The sequence below is a fragment of the Tachypleus tridentatus genome, chromosome 1 (assembly GCF_004210375.1).
Source record: "Tachypleus tridentatus isolate NWPU-2018 chromosome 1, ASM421037v1, whole genome shotgun sequence".
Classification (NCBI taxonomy): domain Eukaryota; kingdom Metazoa; phylum Arthropoda; class Merostomata; order Xiphosura; family Limulidae; genus Tachypleus; species Tachypleus tridentatus.
Genome location: NC_134825.1, coordinates 15944643 through 15962983, shown reverse-complemented (window position 1 = coordinate 15962983; position 18341 = coordinate 15944643). Strand labels below are relative to the sequence as shown.

The 18341-nt window shown below is 35.5% G+C and overlaps 1 non-coding gene across 1 annotated transcript; it reads left to right on the top strand.

Annotated features, from left to right (window-relative positions):
* The first annotated feature begins 15307 nt into the window (after positions 1 to 15307).
* Positions 15308 to 15380, top strand: TRNAR-ACG (transfer RNA arginine (anticodon ACG)). The gene has a single exon. It is a non-coding gene; the product is annotated as a tRNA-Arg (tRNA).
* The last annotated feature ends 2961 nt before the right edge of the window (positions 15381 to 18341 follow it).

Sequence of the window (18341 nt, the reverse complement as noted above, 5' to 3'; positions counted from 1 at the left end):
CTAACTCTCGGAAGCAAAAGTCTGATGTAATCGTTACATTAAGTAGAAACAATTCAAAGTGGATCACAGATCAACAATATCCCACCAAACGCTTAACAAGACTTTCCTAGAGTGGAGAGTCAGTTTGGGCTGAGCTTTAGCCAGTTTACCTGCGGCGCTTAACATTTTTATAAAATATCCATTTTTCATCTCCAGTCACTAACCTGTCCAAAAAAGGTGAGTCACGTTCACGAGAGTGCAGAGAAGTGCAAATGTCCGCTCTTGCTCTAAGGCTGGGTTTTGTCAAATCATGGGAGACTCATTTTCCAAACGGTTGGAGATGACGGTGAACTGTTGAATGGGTTGAATTAAACTTCCATGCTAGTCCTTAAACTGTCACAGCACAATCTTCATCAAGTGCAGCCAGCAGCAAGTCATCATTAAACTCAACAGGACGACCTGCATGTGACACATCAGTTAAGCTGTAGTCACCTGAAGTGAACTTATGAAATTACCTTGGATGTTTACTTTCATTGAAAGACACCGAATCATAAACACCTTGAATGGTTCATGTAGTTTCTGCTGTACTATTGCCTTTTCTGAACTCATAAAGTATTATATGCCTAATGTGCTCCTCATACACATCCATCTTCATAAGGGTTTATTTGATTAATGATCTGAAAAAGTGGAGTTGGATTAGTTTCTTTCTGTTTGATTTGTTTGGAATTTCGCGCAATGCTATACAGGGGTTGTCTGCGCTAGCCATCCCTAATTTAGCAATGTAAGACTAGATGGAAGGCAGCTAGTTATCAGTACCCACCGCCAACTCTTGGGCTACTCTGTTGCCAATGAACAGTGGGATTGAGCGTCACATTATAACGTCCCCATAGCTGAAAGAACGAGCATTCGAACCCACGACCCTCGAATTACGAGTCGAGTGCCTTAACCACCTGGCCATGCCGGGCCCATACATGATGTAAATGAGCTGATTATCTGCTGATCCCACCGACGTGAATCGAACCCCTGATTTTGCGTTGTAAATCTGGAGACATACCGCTGTACTTGCGTGATTTCGCTAGGAGGCAATGAGAAGCGGTACAGAAACACCTGCGAGGTAAATTGATTGGCGAGACTCAGAACCTACAAAGTTTATTGGACCAGCTCAACTTTGAATCATACAATAAATGTTTTGACACATTCTAATTGCAATTTTGTTAGCCTTGGAAATTTATTTTGTAAATGTTGTATGAAATATAAACCGCTTGGTACAATATTGTGTTCTTGGAGAAATGGCAAGTACTAATAAAACTTTTATGTTTTTCACGTGTGTTCTTGCTCTGTAGGTTGTATTACAGCATTATTTACAGTGGGTTTAACTTTAGGTGTTGAGAGTAAAATAAACACAGAAAATTCATCGGACATGTTTAACAGTTGAAACTCTCAGGGTACGAGCTTTGAATCCTCTTGATTAGGGCCGGCATGGCCAGGCGTGCTAAGGCTTTCGACTCGTAATACGAGGGTCGCGGGTTCGAATCCCGGTTACACCAAACATGCTCGCTATTTCAGCCGTGTGGGCGTTATAATGTGACAGTCAATCCCACTATTCGCTGGTAAAAGAGTAACCTAAGAGTTGGCGGTGAGTGGTGATGACTAGCTGCCTAGAAGAAAGGGGACAGCTGCTCATTTTATTTCTGATATTTAGGTTTTTCTTTTCATTATATTTGATGAGTTTTCTACAGACTGAAGAATGAAGTAATAAACGTAATAACAGAAAAATATAAAATTTTACTAAAAAATTATATATTCACTTAAGAGGTTCTAGAAATTATACAAGTGAAATGTGAGATTTTTGAAATTTTAATCTCCAAATGAAATCACTTTGCTCTAGTACTAGTTAAAAAAAAGAATCGATAATTTCACGAAGAAATATTAATAAAAATACTTCGTTAAAAATCTTATTTTTGTGTGAAAACCTTGTAATGTTTAGTGAAAGTCTAGCAAATTTTCTGAAGATACACCATATATAAATTAGAAGTTACTTGTATGTCAATTAGTTATGGTTACGTCCGATGGGACTAGGTAATGTCCGTAGATTAAGTGTTGTACCACATCACATGTGATTTTGACATCTTGAATGACACTCTGTTGTACGTTAGGTTGGTCGTCTTTAATATATTGTGCTTCCCTCTTATCTATATCTCATCAAGATATTAAAGTTATACTTCTGAAGATTATGGACACTTATTCCTATGTAGCCTTCTAAATTGCAAAAACGTACAACTAACTTCAGTGTTGCGTATTTTGTGACTATACGACTAATAATAGAAATGACTGATGGCTCGATAACACTTAGCTAATCTTAACAAGTGGAACAACACCCCTTTTATGTAACATTCAATGTCTTAGTTTCACAAACAATAGCATGTTCTTTTCGATGTTGTAGTTATAATAACAGTGCTACAGGTCTATCGTGACAGGTATGGGTCAAAGGTCATGCCATATCACGTTTGTTGACTCGCACTTAAATTTCATTGAACTATTATTTTATTAATGTATTTTAACAAGTTTGGTATCAAATTGTGGATTATAATTCGTCTTTTAGTATGATACATTAATTTATACCTTTATTTAAAAGTAAATATTAAAAAGAAATTCTACACATTAACTTCTGTGTGTCATGCTGTATGTCCAAGTACAAAGTCTGCAGTTTCTTACGAATTAGGAACTCAAATTACTGACAAGCTAGAATATCAACAAATAACCTACAATCTTCCTTGTTTGCTAAGGTATCGCTCATGTACCTATTCCAACACAGACCCTTCTACTCTCTTTCCATATTTGTAAACGCTACCTTATATATCTTATTTCTGTTTATGATATGTGGTTAATCAATCGAAAGCTCAAAATATCCTTCAACTGTGTTTTTTCTCAGACAGTATCAATTGTTATGACGTCGTACCAGTTTTGAGAAACAAATTTTCAAACTGGTAAGTTCTTAAAAAAATACAGTATTTTTGATAAGTTATAATGTTTTATAAAAAGTAAGTTTAAAACGTATTTGTAAATAGAAAAATATATGTGCATATATAGGTAGCGTATTATAACTGAAATGTGACTATATATTATGGCCTGGCATTACTAGGTAGTAAAGGCGATCGAGTCATAATGTGAGGGTCACGGGTTCAAATCTTCGTCGCACCAAACATGATCGCCCTTTAAGCCGTGAAGGCGTTATAATGTGACGTCAATCCCACTATTCGTTGGTAAAAGAATAACCTAAGAGTTGGCAATAATGGTGATGACTAGTTGCCTTGCCTCAAGTTTTACACTGCTTAATTAGGGACGGCTAGCGCATGTAGTCCTCGTGTCGCTTTGCGCGAAATTCGAAACACAAACAAACTGTATATTGCAAAAAAAAAAAAACAACAAAAAACTAGTATACTAAGACAGGTTGCTTTGTATAGGACAGTTTTATATTCTTGAATACGATAACATCAATGCACGTGAGCAGCGTAACTGCAATTTCCATAACTTTAGCCACGCACTACTGACAGGCCAATATACTAAAAGTAACATATATAAATGTATAATGTTATGAAATTTAAGATATTTAGATTAAACATTTTTGTTTTCATATTATTATATGTAGTTTTCCTAAGAAAAACAACATAATTTATATTTATTTCCTAATTTTTTATGCAGGTTACGAAGTCTGTCAAATTGAACCAACCAGTATGAAGATAAAGTAGTGAAAATAACAGATAAATATAAAGTTTGTTCGATAAAAATGATGTTCATAATTACCTGGGGATTATAAAGATTTTGTACGTAAAATCTGAAAATGTTCTGATCCTTAAAAATATTTTTAATCTTAAAATCAAAATTATTTTGCATGTTGAACAGTCAACATCCTGGTAACGAAAAAAATACAAGAAAATCTTTAATTAAAAGATCTTAATATTTAATTGAAAATCGCATATTTTGTTTTAAAATGCTTGGCAGTGTGTACCAATATACTGTCAAATATTGCAAAGATATGCTTACATTATCAAAAAATTATAGTATAATTACTTTTATGGTTACGAGCTAAATAAATTTCACCCAACCTTTACTGGAAGGGCTATCTGCAAAATTACCACCATCTGTACCTAATGAGTGGACCTTCAAGAATTCAAAATATGAACACAGAGTACTGATCAATTCTTTCTTTCAGTTTGTTGAATGCTTATCCAGAATCAAGATACGAATCAATGTTATTTGGGTTTTCAAGTAATTTGCGTGGAGGATTTAAAAGAATTATCATAGTAAGAGCATGTTATAAGAAATCCACTTATCTTCCACAAGTTCATATAGACTGTGAAGCTGTTTGAAACTATATGTTCTCAAGACGGTTTGTATGGGTATTAAATCTTTAATTAAAATAAAGTACTCAACAATTTTTTGACCTTCTTAGGTCATCTTCGCAAGCAAGCTAATCAAACCTATATAGAATTCGCCCACGAAAACTATGTTTATTTTGATCGATGGTATAACTCTAAGCATATTGGTAACAGTTTTGACAAATTAAGACAGTTATATCTAATTGACATAACCTAACATCGAACTGCAACGCCCCCTACAATCCTGTACCCGTTTATACTCTCATCCCTACGACATATGTCCAGCAATGGTCACTTACAACTAATCTCTTTCTTAACCTGAAGATGACCTAGGAAGGTCGAAACGTTGTTCTCTCCTTGTCAGTAAAAGTTTTAATACCCATACCAGCAGTTCTGAGATGCATTTTTATTTCAAGTGGATTTCTCGACATCAAGATCTATAGATAGATTTTAGTATATCACTTGGTTTCTATGTCAAATAAAGCTATAGATGTATGTTTGTCTATCACTTATTTTCCGAGGTCGGACAGACCTACAGTTGGAAGTTTGTGTATCAATTCTTTCTCTACATCAGAGAGATCTATGTTTGCTTGTCACTTGTATTTCTATGCCAGCGTAAATTATATTTGCATTTTTGTTTATCAGATGGAATTTTGTGTATCTCTTATTTTATTTTCGTCAGACAGATCCACCCTTGGATGTTGGTGTATCACTTGTTTTATATATCAGACAAACCTATAGTTGTATGCTTGTGCATGACTTATTTTCCTGTGTTTGACAAATCTATTTTTACATGTATGTCCATCACATAATTTTCTAATTGAGACATATCCATATTTAGATATTTGTGTATTACTTCTTTTCTATGCCAGACAGACTCATACTTGGAAGTGTGTGTAACACTTGGCTTTCAATGTCAGACAGACCTACAGCTGGATATTTGAGTTTCACTTGTTTATCTACTTCGAAGAGATCTATTCATGGATGTTCGTGTGTCACTTCTTTTTTATGTCATGCAGATCTATACTTAACTATCAGACAGACCTAAGGTTGGATGTTTGTGCATCACTTACTTTTCTATGTCTTAAGGACCTATAGTTCAATGTGTATGTATCACTTTTTTTCTATATCAGACAAACCTATAGTTTTATGTTTGTGTTTTATTTGTTTTTCTATGTCATGGAGAGCTATAGTTGTTTGTCTGTATATCATTATTTTTTTATATTAGACAGTCCTCCTGTTATATGTGAATGTGTCACTAACTTTTTTTCTATGCAGACAGACCCATATTAGATGGTTTTGTATCACTTCTCTTTTTATGTCAGACAGCTGTATAGTTGGATATTTGTGTACCAGTTATTTCTATGTGTAAGACAGATTCATACTTGAATGTTTGTGTATCACCTGTTGTTCTATGTCTGACGGACATAGATGTTTGTGTATCGCTTGTTTTTTATATCAGACATATCCACATTCAATTTTAAAAGACAACAATAATAATATAATTATAATACGTTCCTCACGTCAGACAATCACGTAGGTTCATCAAATTTTGATTTAAATGATGAAAATACCATGACCAGGGCGCATTCGAAAGATGGAACTTTTGTCTACAGGGCCAAACTGGGAATCGTAATATTATAATAAGAATAGTATTATATTATATCTACTTGGTATTTTTTATTGGGAATGGTTTTCGTTCGATTGTAAGTGCAGAACTCAGAAAAGAATAAAACTTAATTATTCAATTTTAGCAATAATCGATATATTTTTATATTACTTTACTGTTTCGGGAGGAAACGTAATAGAACACTTTTGTACTCCTAGAAGAAACATGTAGAAAATAATATTATTTATTACCGAAGGCTATTAGATAAATAATTATAATAGTTATAAAAAAGCCATACATATATACACACAACCAAAAGTCATCTGAAAGACGTGAGGAAACTCTGAAAATTATAAAGCTTCACGACATATCACAAATATAAACACAACTACATGTACAGCAGCTGCTACTTCCGTTTCATGTGCAGAAGACGATTGTATTGCATATCAAGTGTATTAAAATCTGTGGTTGTTTTTATCGGTTGAATATTTTCATGAGAGTAAAAAAGATAAAATGTCGAATATATATTTTAAAATGTTATTTACACTACGTAGTTAGCTTCTGTCACACATACCTCAGTATGATTTATTTACACTACGTAGTCACACATACCTCAGTATGATTTATTTATACTACGTAGTCACACATACCTCAGTATGATTTATTTACACTACGTACTCACACATACCACAGTATGATTTATTTACACTACGTACTCACACATATCTCAGTATGATTTATTTACACTACGTAGTCACACCTGCCTCAGTATGATTTATTCTGCCTTTTATGATTAATTTCGGATATCTTTTATAATATGTGTCAGAAAACATGCGTATGCATTTCAAAAAGTAACAATATGGATTGTCAACAAAGAGTTCTGAGATCTTAAGTCACCTGGTTCTTTAAAAGTCACGGTTGATTATATTTTGCGTCAGTCATACATGCGTTCATATCTGTTCCAATGTTTAAAGATAAGGCATCAAATGCATATAGTAACAAGTTTCTGAATGCAACTTCTATACAATTCTTGAGGTTTGGAGGAATAGAATGTAGAGAGGGTAGTTTTGACATCTCCATGTGTTCCAAGCTCTTTTCCATGGAGATAGTTCTGTAAACTTCGGAACAAATGATAATGTGATAGAGCAAGGTCTGAAAAATAAGGAGAATGTGGAAGTCTTTTTCCAGTTTAGCTCTCAATCTTTGCAGATGTAATCCTTGCTGGATGGGGCCGTGCATTATCCTGATGTAACACAACATCTTTACGATTGATAACAGGCCTTTTTTCTTTCAGTGCAACATTCAAGCGCTCTAACTGTTGGAAACAGAAGTCTGATGTATTCGTTACATTAAGTAGCAACAACTCAAAGTGAATCACAGATCAACAATATTCCACCAAATGTTTAACAAGACTTTCCTAGGGTGGAGTCTTAGTTTGGGCTGTGCTTTAGCCAGTTTACCTGCGGCGCTTAACATTTTTTGTAAAATATCCATTTTTCATCTCCAGTCACTAACCTGTTCAAAAAAGGTGAGTGACGTTCACGAGAGTGCAGAGAAGTGCAAATGTCCACTCTTGCTCTAAGGCTGGGTTTTGTCAAGTCATGGGAGAGTCATTTTCCAAACGGTTGGAGATGACGGTGAACTGTTGAACGGGTTGAATTAAGCTTCCATGCTAGTTCTTAAACTGTCACAGCACAATCTTCATCAAGTGCAGCCAGCAGCAAGTCATCATTAAACTCAACAGGACGACCTGCATGTGACACAACAGTTAAGCTGCAGTCACCTGAAGTGAACTTATGAAATTATTTTGAACGTTTATTTTCATTGAAAGACTTCGCACCATAAACACCTTGAATGCTTCATGTAGTTTCTGCTGTACTATTGCCTTTTCTAAACTCATAAAGCAGGGGTGTGCAACAGGCGGCCCGCGGGCCACAACCCGGCCCGCCAAGCCATTTAGTGTGGCCCTAGTTGTTGTAATCTAACCATGTGGCCTGATCTGTAATCCAACGCAAATGGAATATTTTTAAAAGCATCGATCCTACGGGATTCCCAGGCTTCGACTCGACAACTTCTAAAATTATCTTTGCTAGAGAGGAGCAGGCCGAATTGGATTGGTCGGCCTCCTTAGGGCATGAATAGGTGACGTGCACTAGCACTATTGTCTACGACTCAACGTCATGTCCTGAACCTCGCCTTCGCCCGCTGGCGACAATTTTCCCTAACCTCTGCTGTCCGTCATTCATTATTGGTGAAAATTTTATTACCTTTTACAATTACTACAAGAGATTGAAGGTAAATTGATTATTATTTTGCATATTGTTGTGACTTTACTGAATTTATTAAAGTTTTTGCTTTGAGATGCATCTGATTCTATGTACAGTGTGATTTCGTTATTCGCGGGGGTTACGTTCTTTACCCTCCCGCGAATAGCGAAAAACCGCGAATATTGGATGCAGTTTTAAAACGTATATGTATGCGATTATATACTATATGAAATGCTTCCCAAACACTAATGATACTTATACTCATTGATGCAATAATAATGTAGCAATATTGCATACTGTTATGTATTTCACTAAACTGTACCGTGCGTTACCGGGCTGTGCTTTGCCGTTTGCGTTGTTGGGGAAGCTGAGGCAGTCAGCCAATAGCAGTCCAATCTTGTTTGGTGAAGACGACAATTGATAAAAACGGCTTGATTGAGTAAATACAACAGAAATCTCCTCGAAAAGCCCTTTCAGTCTCTGTGACCTACAAAAACGCAGTTCGCGCATAACCCGCGAATATGCGGGGCCGCGAATGGCGAACTGCGAATAGGCGAGGTCACACTGTATTTTGCTATTCTCAATTAATTTAAGTACCGGAAGGCTATGATCGGGATGCCAATTTAGAAACATGTGTTTCTGTCCATAAGAGGTTCCATGTGTAAATAAATTCTATGTTTTTTCTACTTTGCTATTTTCGTGAGAATAATTTTTGTTTTGATTTCAGGGCTAGTAAAATGTCAGCAGTTAAGAAACGAAAATTGATGATGAGGGAAGGTTATTCAACAGTGAATGGTGCACAAAATATCTTGTTGTCCCACATAATCAAAGTGTTGTCTGCCTCGTCTGTCAAACTACAATTGCAGTCATGAAAGAGTACAATATTAAGCGACATTACGCAACTAAGCACTCCTCCCAGTTTGATGAAATTGTTGGTCAGGCACGAAAGGACAAAATTGAACATTTAAAAACATCCATTGAAAAGCAACAAGGTGTTTTTACCACTTTCAAGAAAAATTCAGAACTGGTGACAAAACTGAGTTTTAAGCTTTGTGAATGTATGGCAGAAAAGGGAAAGCCTTTCAGTGATGGAGAATTTATTAAAATTGTTTAACAATATTCACAGAATATGCATGTCCAGAGAAAAAATATTTGGTGGAGCAAACTAGCCTTTCCCGCTTTACTGTCTCACGCAGGACAAAAGATCTTTCAGAGGACATCAAAGAAACTTTGAAAGAGAGATTGAATTCGTGTGAAGCTTTCAGTCTGGCTTTGGATGAAAGCACTGATATCAATGACACATCCCAACTTGTCATTTTCATCAGAGCTGTTACTGCAGGCTTTGATGTTTTCGAAGAGTTTTTAGATATGGCAAGCCTTTCCTCCACAACCACAGGACAGGATATTTGTGAACAAGTGCTTAAGGTTGTAGAAAAGTTTGAACTGAATCCTTATAAATTATGTGGTGTTACAACAGATGGTGCTCCTTCCATGACAGGTAGGACAAATGGATTCACCAAGAAATTTCTAACTGCAATTGGAGCACAAGACGTAGTTGTAAGCCATTGCATTATTCACCAAGAGAGCTTGTGCACCAAAGTTCTGGATTTTGCAGAAGTCATGAAAAATGTCGTCCAATGCGTAAATTATATTCGAACACGAGGATTAAATCATCGACAATTTAAAACTTTTTTAGATGAGCTGGACAGTGAGTATTCAGATGTTTTGTACTTCTCTGCTGTACGTTGGCTAGTAGAGCTGCTACTTTGAAGAGATTCTGGAATCTGCGAGAGGAGATAAAGTTCTTCATGGAGAGCAAACGTCAGAATGTGGACTTCTTGAGCAATGAGAACTGGCTGAATGACTTAGCATTCCTCACAGACATTACACAGCATCTGTCTGATTTAAACTTAAAACTACAAGGGAAAAGTCAACTTGTGAATGAGTTGTTTGAGCATATTTGTGCTTTTGAGAAGAGATTGGAACTTTTCCAGGTTCAGTTGAGAAGAGCCATATTGACCCATTTTACATGTCTTGCAACCAGGAAACTGGAATTTCCTAATCTGGATTGCACCAAATATGGAACCAGTGTACAAAAGTTGCGTGATGAGTTTGCAAACAGATTTCCAGATTTCAGACAAACTGAAATTAGATTGAAATTGTTCGCTCAACCTTTTTTGATTTGGCAGTGGAAGAGAGTCCTGATGATTGCCAAATGGAACTCATTAAACTGCAGGCTGACATGGACACTAAAAGGAAATTCTCTGAAAACAGTTTGCTAGACTTTTACAAACTCTGTGTACGTGAAAAGTTTCCCAATTTGTCCCGTCATGCACAAAGAATTGCCTCCCTTTTTGGTAGCACCTACTGCTGTGAGCAATTTTTCTCCAAAATGAAGCTCATCAAAACCAAATGTTGATGAACATTTGACCAGTCAGTTAAGAGTGGCAACCACTTCTGTCAAAGCTGATATTGACAAGCTCTGCAAGGACTCTAAATTTCAAGTGTCGCACTAAAATGATCACTCATGCAAAAATATAAAATATTATTGCTTGCATTTTGAGAATTTTTTTTAATTTATTGTGCATGTACACGAATAAGCTTGTTTTTTAAGTGGCCCCGCTTGATTGATGAAGTTGGTTATATGGCCCACCGACGAAAAATGTTGCACACCCCTGTCATAAAGTATTATATGCCTAATGTGCTCCTCATACACATCCATCTTCATAAGGGTTTATTTGATTAATGATCTGAAAAAGTGGAGTTGGATTCTTTCTGTTTGATTTGTTTTGAATTTCTATACAGGGGTTGTCTGCGCTAGCCATCCCTAATTTAGCAGTGTAAGACTAGAGGGAAGGCAGCTAGTCATCACCACCCACCGCCAACCCTTGGGCTACTCTTTCGCTTCCATGGCTGAAAGAGAGAGCATTCAAACCCACGACTCTCGAATTACGAGTCGAGTGCCTTAACCACTTGGCCATTCCGGGCCCATACATGATGTAAATGAGCCTAAGTATGACTCATCTCTAAATATGTACTATAAGTCAAGTAAATATGTCACCTATTGCTATAAGTATCTAATTCATCATATTGTAGTTTTATCATATAGAGTATTAAAATAGTATTTACGTAAATACGCATAAAATAATCCAACAACATGAAGAACATTGGAGTATGTGGACTATTTGTATAACGAGTGTGTCCTAGTATAAATAATGAACGTTCCAACAAGTACATGGCCCTGATCTCTAGAGATTTTGATTTCACATTAGTGAACATTTGTGAAACTGTTCCCCTTGTGTTTAACATTTAATTGTGGCCTCAAACATAAAATATTAATAACACAACAAATGCGGGAGTAAGATGTCAGGGTTGTACCTGACCCTCCCAGGTTCACTCAAAGGACCTAAATAGCAATAAATAGAAAGAGCGAATATATTTATATTATGCACAGAGCAAATTCACATATCACTGCAGAAAGTAGCAGTAGAAGAACGTATGGAACATGATTAGAAGTGTGATCTAATAGTTTTGGTAAATCATCGGATCCAAAGAAATAACGTTAATGAAAGAGGAGCAGGAAGAATAAATAAAGCTGTTAAGTAGTTTTGTAATTGGGGGTAACTTTTGAAACTGACAACATACATGAACCTATGAAGAAATATAATCGTCAACATTTGCACTGGACATAACACCTAGAGACACAGACTGAACAGTTTGTTATTTTCAATAACGATCTGCCGCCAGCTGAAAGTTAAAGAAGGGTTGAATAGGCTCAAACATAATTAATAATAATAAAGCTGTCAAATTGTGTCCTGTCACGAATAAAGTTTCCGGAAATGATATAAATATACCTTCTGTACAAAAAGGGAACATTTCTTAAAAACAAAAATCCAAATTATTAAACAAACAGTTTGTATACGAATATTCCATTCTGGTTCCCATAGGAACATGGAGTAATTGTCATTAAACTTAAATATATTTAGATTCAGTAGAAGTTGTAAAATTTTATCAGTGAAAGGTACAAGTATAACTCGTCCATCAAGAAAGAACTTGAGAGGTTTTAAGCCTTCAATGTAAAGATTAAATATGTAAAGAGATATTACATTACCCGTGAAGATTAATAACAATTTGCAGGAACCTTAATTTATGTACGATAAGATAAAGAATGTTATCAATAAAATTAGAAATCAGTTTTGTGCAACACTTGTACACAAACATGATGGGCCTATCTGAAATCTTAGGTTTATGGATCTTGGTTAGTACAAAAAAGATAGACATTCTAGGATCTTATAAACTAAAGTTTCGCCCTTCGTCGGTTAGTCTGTTTATGGTGTCGGCTCTTTGAGTTTGCGTACAACGGTGAATTCCATCACATGTAAAATTAGGTGTCGGATAAATGTCTCCAGCTTCATCTATGTATAGTTCATAGCTCCAAACTACATTAGCGCCTCCTTCGTCAGTAATTGTAATAGCAATGTGAAATCGTGGGTTACATATAGTTTTATGTTCCTTCAGCTCAAGCTATCGTAAAGAGGTAATGAATATCGGCTACTCTGTTCCCTCAACATCAGAACTCTTAGAATAATTATTCACACTTGAACTAATTTGTGCACTTAATAAAACTCATGGAACCCATTTGTATTCGCTGTCGTTTGGTATAACGCTACACACTATATTACATGTACTCTGCTCACCATGGGGACCAAAACCTTTAACTTAATGCTGAGCCACTTGGAGGTGGACAAGAAGTAGATAAAATAAGTCGAGTCTTGTGTAAATATTAAAAGTTAAACGTGAAAAGTTCATAATGTGTTTAATGACAATGATATATCTCAGAAAGTTAGAATATTCGCAAGTGTGTCAAATGCCAGACAATAGTACCGTAAAATTGAGTATTCATGACAAGATTTTAAATTAACGAGAGGTAAAACCAATGATTGTTAATACATTAACTCCATTCACTATAACCCTAAATAATTACCAAAATAACTAAAGTGTGGATGTAGATTTTGAAAGGTCACAATGTTCTGTAAACTTTATACAACTTTAATCAGTAACACGAATACTGTTCAATTTCCCACCAAAATAAATGATTTTTTTAAAAATGTAACAGAAGAAGTCTTGTTTGTTAAAAATCACAGACTTTACGAGCTCTTTCTAAGAAGTATTGTAAAGGTAAGCAAATTCTAATATAACTAATTGTTTTGTTTTTGAATTTCGCACAAAGCTACACGAGAGCTATCTGCGCTAGCTGTCCCTAATTTAGCAGTGTAAGACAAGGCAGCCAGTCATCACCACCCATAGCCAACTCTTGGGCTACTCTTTTACCAACGAATAGTTTGATTGATCGCAACTTTATAACGCCCCCACGGATGAAAAGGCGAACATGTTTGGTGCGACGGGTATTCGATCCCACGACCCTCAAATTACGAGTCGCACGCCTTAACCCACTTGGCCATGCCGGGCAAATATAACTAATATGCCGTAAGTAGTGCATACTATAACATAACTTATCTACAATATTCGTATTTGGAAATGGAACATTCATAACTGCAAATTTGAACGTGTCCATGTTATTAAAAATGTTAACTTGAATATTTGTTTTATGATCCTGATACCTAGTTTGGTTTGGTTTGTTTTGAATTTCGTGCAAAGCTACACGAGGGCTATCTGCGCTAGCCGTTCCTAATTTAGCAGTGTAAGACCAGAGGGAATACAGCTAGTCATCCCCACCGAACGCCATCTTTTGGGCTACTCTTTTACCAACGAATAGTGGGATTGACCGTCACATTATAATGCCCCCACGGCTGAAAGGGCGAAAATGTTTGGCGCGAAGGGGATTCGAGCCCGCGTCCCTCAGATTACGAGTCGCACGCCTTAACACGCTTGGCCATACCGGGCCGACAAGACTTTATAAACAGAATCTGACAGCATGGAACTAACTCATTTTGGATATCAATAAGAGATGAATATCCTCTGCTAAGTGCTAAGCCTCAGTGAACCTGAATTCCGTGTGATAAAAAACAAGTACCGCGCGAAAATCAGTGTGGAACAGGAAATGAGAGTGTTGGTGTCCAATCAGATTCCAAGGTAAGCTGTGCAGTACCCAGTAGGCGCACACATCCCATTAGTAATTGTGGTTGTTTAAAAATGAAATAAAAGTATTGTTTTTACCTTCAATTTACGTGTATTATTCTTTCAGACGGCTACAACGTTGTTAGAAGATAAATAGTTACTAAGTTTTAAGTTGTTTGGACCTAACGACTTCATAAATGGAATTGTTAGGTTTTTTTTCCTTTTTGCCTAAGGTGAGACAAATTGCTGAGACACTAAGGGTGCTGTGAACCGAAACAGTTTTGGACACGCTGGTAAAAGGAATGGTGCCTAAGTTAAGTGTAGTCAAATTAACATTTTTAAGCAGAACCTAACAACAGAAAGAGTGTTTATCATTTTAACTGTTGTGTTGATTATTCTATTTAGAAACGATAATCGATAATAATTAGGAAAAATAACAGATGCTTATATAGAACAACAATAATAATTAGGAGCAACGGTGGACAATAATTACGAAGAGCAATAGATAATAATTAGAAACACCAGCGAATAATAATTAAAACCAACAATGGATAATAAATAGGACCGTCAATGGAAAATAATTAAAACCAACAACTGTTAATAATTAGGAACAACAAGGGATTTCTTTTTTTTACCGAGGGTTAGATCCGCTAATTACAGGAGATTTAACAAGGAAACTTCTAAAGTGGTATTTATTTGAATGCTATTCTAGTTGTGTGCCAATTAATGTGACTGGATAAACTTAATAAAATTGAAACAATTTCTTATTACCAACAAACAAAAAAGTAACGTATATTTTTGTGTAAACAAAAATTCATTTTCTACTGGGTTGTTATTAAGTCTGTAACCTCCTTTATTTCAATATAGATCTTTGCAGAACTAATACATGACTAGCTTAAAGTATAATCTTTAATTGAAGAACTCGAAGTATAAATGAACCAAGAAATCATATTTGAATTAAACAGATAAATTTAGTTTCTGTGGCTAACCGGATAGGGCTAGTGGCGCAATGGATAACGCGTCTGACTACGGATCAGAAGATTCCAGGTTCGAATCCTGGCTGGCTCGATTAAGCGTTGCAATTTTAGGTCCGGCATGGCCAAGCGTGTTAAGGCGTGCGACTAGTGATCTGAGGTTCGCATCCCGGTCGCGCCAAACATACTCGCCGTTTCAGCCGTGGGAGCGTTATAATGTGACGGTCAATCCCACTATTTGTGCTAAAAGGGTAGCCCAACATTTGGCGGTGGGTGGTGATGACCAGTTACCTTCCGTCTAGTCTTACACTTCTAAATTAGGGGCGGCATATAGTCCTCGTGTCACTTTGCGCGAAATTCGAAACACAAACAAACTGTATATTGCAAAACAACACTAGTATACTTAGACAGGTTGCCTTTATAAAGGACAGTTTTATATTCTTGAATACGGTAACATCATTGCACGTGAGCAGCGTAACTGCAATTTCCATAGCTTTAGCCAGGCACTAATGACTGGCCAATATACTAAAAGTAACATGTATATTGTTATGATATTTAGATTAAGCATTTCTGTTTTTATGTCGTCACATGTAGTTCTCCTAGGAACAACAACATAATTTATATTTATTCCCCAATTTTTTATGCAGGTTACGAAATCTATCAAATTGAACCAACCCGTATGAAGATAAAGTAGTGAAAATAACAGATAAATATAAAGTTTGTTTGATAAAAACGACGTTCATAATTACCTGGGGATTATAAAATTTTGTACGTAAAATCTGAAAATGTTCTGATCCTTAAAAATATTTTAAATCTTAAAATCAAAATTATTTTGTATGTTGAACAGTCAACATCCTGGTAACGAAAAAAATACAAGAAAATCTTTAATTAAAAGATCTTAATATTTAATTGAAAATGGCATATTTTGTTTTCAAAAGCTCGGCAGTGTGTACCAATAAACTGTCAAATATTGAAAAGATATGCTTACATTATCAAAAAATTATAGTATAATTACTTTTATGGTTACGAGCTGAGTAAATTTCACCCAACCTTTACTGGAAGGGCTATCTGCAAAATTACCACCATCTGTACCTAATGAGTGGATCTTCAACAATTCAAAATATGAACACAGAGTACTGATCAATTCTTTCTTTCAGTTTGTTGAATGCTTATCCAGAATCAAGATACGAATAAATGTTATTTGGGTTTTCAAGTAATTTGCGTGGAGGATTTAACAGAATGATCATAGTAAGAGGATGTTATAAGAAATCCACTTATCTTCCACAGGTTCACATAGACTGTGAAGCTGTTTGAAACTATATGTTCTCAAGACGGTTTGTATGGGTATTAAATCATTAATTAAAATAAAGTACACAACAATGTTTTGACCTTCTTAAGTCATTTTCGCAAGCAAGCTAATCAAACCTATATAGAATTCGCCCACGAAAACTATGTTTATTTTGATCGATGGTATAACTCTAAGCATATAGGTAACAGTTTTGAAAAACTAAGACAGTTATATCTAATTGACATAACCTAACATCCAACTGCACCGCCCCTTACAATCCTGTACCCGTTTATACTCTCATCCCTAAGACATATGTCCAGCAATGGTCACTTGCAAATCCTCTCTTTCTTAACCTGAAGATGACCTAGGAAGGTCGAAACGTTGTTCTCTCCTTCTCAGTAAATGTTTTAATACCCATACCAGCAGTTCTGAGATGCATTTTTATTTCAAGTGGATTTCTCGTCATCAAGATCTATAGATAGATTTTAGTGTATCACTTGGTTTCTATGTCAGATAAAGCTATAGTTTTATATTTGTGTTTCACTTGTTTTTCTATGTCATGGAGAGCTATAGTTGTTTGTCTGTATATCATTAATATTGATATTAGACAGTCCTCCTGTTATATGTGAATGTGTCACTATTTTTTTTTCTATGCAGACAGACCCATACTAGATGGTTTTGTATCACTTCTCTTTTTATGTCAGACAGCTGTATAGTTGGATATTTGTGTACCAGTTATTTCTATGTGTAAGACAGATTCATACTTGAATGTTTGTGTATCGCTTGTTTTTTTATATCAGACATATCCACATTCAATTTTAAAAGACAACAATAATAATATAATTATAATACGTTTCTCACGTCAGACAATCACGTAGGTTCATCAAATTTTGATTTAAATGATGAAAATACCATGACCAGGGCGCATTCGAAAGATGAAACTTTTGTCTACAGGGCCAAACTGGGAATCTTAATATTATAATAAGAATAGTATTATATTATATCTACTTGGTATTTTTTATTGGGAATGGTGAAGTTGATAAATAAAGGTGATAAGTGAGGGGTTAACAGAGAGAATGGTCATAGGATGTCAGAAGTGAAGTTAATAAATAAAGCTGATATGTGAGGGGTTAACAGAGAGAAAGGTCATAGGATGTCAGAAGTGAAGTTACACAAAAGATAATTTTTCGTACAAACCAAGTGAAGAGATTGTACCTGCAGTATAAGTAACACATCATTCTTCGCGTTCACATAAACAACAGTCTGTTAGTTTATATCTTAGAGCTCCAGGTTGGAGATCAGTGAGATGTTTGTCATCTGAAAACTGTACTGACACTAATAAATTCAGATTAAGATTTAATATGTGTCATCTGTGGTCACGAAATCTGTCTCACCATTGTAGAGCAAGTTACAAAGGCTACAAACAATATACTATATAACATATCCTGATAAACATATTTCTAAAGTAAAATCTAGAAGGTGTTAACTGTGTCTAAACCAGTAACAGATTCTTCAGTTAAAACACCCTTAGTGTCAGTATCAATTTGAAGAATGTGAAAGTTCCTCCCCTAATTTTAGTGGTTTGAGTTAAAGTGAGTTTATTACGTCCTATCTCTTGTGAGAACGTCTCAAGAAGTTTATGACTAGTTTTAAAGAAAGCTTTTCGTAAGATTCGATTAGGAAGAAGGCAATCATTCCATCAGATAAAATCATCATCATTACTGCAGATTGCAACGTAAACTCAAAAACTGTAAGTAAGGAATTGAA